General features: G+C 48.6%; 1 protein-coding gene across 2 annotated transcripts in view; it reads left to right on the top strand.

Moving 5' to 3' along the window:
- The first annotated feature begins 87 nt into the window (after window positions 1-87).
- Window positions 88-3,044, top strand: part of Tlr2 (toll like receptor 2) — a 5,729-nt gene continuing 2,772 nt past the window's right edge. Inside the window, exons 1-2 of one of the 2 annotated variants that reach the window (XM_031374199.1) lie at window positions 88-473; window positions 899-1,146. The gene's annotated coding sequence lies outside the window, so the exon portion shown is untranslated. The remainder of the gene's footprint in view (window positions 474-898; window positions 1,147-3,044) is intronic. The other variant, XM_031374200.1, reaches the window with a different exon arrangement.

The raw sequence follows: 3,044 nt of genomic DNA, 5'->3' as shown, positions 1-3,044 counted from the left end.
AGTCTTTACCTCATGGTGATTTGATTAAAAACTCCCTGTGATTGGCACCGGGTTACAATCTTTAACTTCTCCCAGCTGGAGCATTCCAATAACCAAAGAAAGCGTGTGTCTCTTTAGAATATCCTCTTCCTTCCAGAATCCTGGCAGCAGGATGCTCAACTCAGCTAAAAGGCGAGCTAGGAGGCAGCTTTCTCTTTGATAGCCCAGTCTCGGGCACTTGGGGAATTCCCACACAGAGTCTCTGGACTCTCAGTTCTGTTTTGCCTGCTCTGCAGCTCCTGCCAGCTCTGGTGCCAAGGTTGGCTCCCCTTGTAGACCCCTGTGGGCGGCGCTTGCTGCACGGGGAGGCGGTGCTGGCGACCGGGAAGTTCGGGCTCTGACCTGGGGACGTCCCCTTCCCGCACTTCCCGGTCTTCGTGGGCTAGTGCCCAGATGGCCAGAGGACACGGTAGCGGCGGCTGGAGGACTCCTAGGTAGGTGGGTCATTCCTGCTGCCGGGTCGCTGCATTCCTCCCCGGGCAGGGTTACGGGCGACCGGGCGGCCGCTGTGCCTCCGTGGTGCGGGGACCTGGTTCTCAACGTGAAGCACCTGTTCCCCCAGCCAGGCCGGTCGGCTTTGGAGACGGATGTTACCAGCTGTAGTCCCAGTCTCAGTTTTGGGGCCAGATGTTTCCTGCTGTGATCCCTGCAGGAAGAAGGGCAACCAGGGAGGAGAGGGACACGGTAGAGCTGCAGCCACTGTCCCGGAGCCCGCGGCTGCGTGACCGGCGTCTTTACAGTTTTTCTGGCCCCGGGGTCACAGAGGGGAGCGTCTGTAGTGCCCCTGAACCCTGGGGTGCTCAGGGTGACGGTGGCGCAGTGCCAGTTAACCTCCAGCCCACCCCTTTCTTGTCCCCAGGCTCGGGGCGGGCGGTCACTTGCAGGAGGTGTGTCCTCAATCATAATTTCGGACAGTGAAGATTGGACTGCAGTCTCTGCAACCTAGAAGTGGAAAAGATGTCCTTGGAGGAGGTGCAGGCTGTTTCCTTCTGACCAGGATCGTGTTTCTGAGTGTAGGGGCTTTACTTCTCTGCTTTTCGTTTATCTCTGGAGCATCCGAATTGCATCTCTGGTCAGAAAACAACCTACGGAAACTGCAGACAAAGAGTGAGTGGAGTCTTTTAATAAGGACCTTCCGAGGCTGCTCTTCAGTTCCATGAACCCTGTGTTTACATCTTAGGTGTCAGGAAAAGGCTTTTCTAGTTTCAAAAAGGAGAAATAATATTTCGGGTGTAAAATGCTCAGATTGCCTGGATGATTTTGATCTGACCGAAAGTTCTTCGGCAAAGAGCAAATGGTAGATGAGGTGGCTGGACTTAGACGGAGAGACCCTCTTCCTTCCCCAAAAGGGAAATATTATGACTATTGGAAAATGTATCATTTCACCATATTAGAAATTTCTTTCTGTTCCAAGCAAAGAACACTTGCACCTTAACCCTTTAATTAGTGTGTACAAAACCTGCCAGACATTGACAGTCTGGAAATTTCTAAGCTATCAGGGTTTTTGTTTGTTTGTTTGTTGGTTTTTGTACTTCTAAATTTATAAGTAAAATAACATTTAACTGGATAAGGTCCCAATGAAAAATCACCCTCAAGTTTAAAGAAGTGACGCTAAGGGAGAACACTTAACATAGGGAAAAATTCAGAAAGTGCATAATGCAATGACTGGAAGCCTCCAAATATTAATTATATTGAATAAAAGGCACTTCACTTAAATGATCAAGTTAGTAGCGTCAGAAAAGGATTAACACCTACAACCTACAAATCATCAGCTGGCTCATCTTTTTGAGATGGTCTCATGCCTTATGAACTGAGACGGCAACTCATCATGTGGTTGCGGATGTCTTTGAACTACTGACTTCCTGCCTCCATCTGGCCAGGTATACATCACTGTGCTCTGTTTATTCAGTGCTGGGGATCAAACACACTAGATGCTAGCAAGGCACTCTACTGACAAGCTACATCCCAGCCCTATCACTTGCTGAGCATAAGATAGATTCCTTAGGGGCACTAAAAGAGAAAAGGCACAACCAGTTATCAAAAGAAAGCTGTGGGAGATGGAGAGATGGATCTGCAGTAAGGAACACTTGCTGCTCTCCCAGAGGACCTGGGTTCAGTTCCCAACACCCACATGGTTATAGGGGATCTCATGACTTCATTTGGCTCCCAAGAGCACTGTACACACATGGTGCACGTGTATCCATTCAGGCAAAACACTCACACACTCATACCTATACCATAAAGTGGCGTTTGCCACCAGGTCTGATGACCCGAGCTCAATCCCCAGAACCCACATGATGGAAAGATAGAACTGACTTCCTCAAATTGTCCTCTGACTTTCACATTTGGGTAGTGGCACATGTATGCCCCTCCCAACCAATACAGAAGTGTAAAACGTATTTTGGAAAATTGTTGCATTACTTCACTGAGCAAATATGACCATGGTATGTGTGGTTACATGGAACAGCGACAGGGTATAGGGCCCAGAAGGTGCACTGGGGGACGAGCGTTGGAGTTTCCCAGGAAAGCACACTGGGGAAGTGAGGCAAAAACTACTTTATTTTCTTTGCATTCATCTAAGGAGCCCATCTGGGATCGGACACAGCTTTCCATTAACTAACTCTGCAAAATGAGGAGGTTCTGGTGGTCGAAACATCTCCCTCAACTCAGCAAAGTATTGACTTCTTCCTGCCTAGGACTCCAGACATTCCTTCTGTCTGTTAGTAGCAGGAGCACGGCAGAGTGAGTGGGCCTGAGAGGAGGCTATTTCTGTGCCCACTGAGAGACGTGGTGTAGTCCTTACTGTGGGATCATGAGCCAAGGGAGCGATGAATCAAGTAAGAGACATACTGGATGACCAGAGGCGTTAAAGACAGGAAACAGTGACTAGAAAGCCTTACAGCCACATCTACTTCATTTCTTTTAACTACTTGCTTGTTCATTCCCAAGAATTCATCTGTTTATTTTCAACCCACATTTATTGAGTCCTGTGTTGTTGTTTTTTT

Source organism: Mastomys coucha, unplaced genomic scaffold (assembly GCF_008632895.1).
Source record: "Mastomys coucha isolate ucsf_1 unplaced genomic scaffold, UCSF_Mcou_1 pScaffold16, whole genome shotgun sequence".
Classification (NCBI taxonomy): domain Eukaryota; kingdom Metazoa; phylum Chordata; class Mammalia; order Rodentia; family Muridae; genus Mastomys; species Mastomys coucha.
Note: the sequence above shows the minus strand (reverse complement) of the source record. Positions and strands in the feature narration are given on the sequence as shown.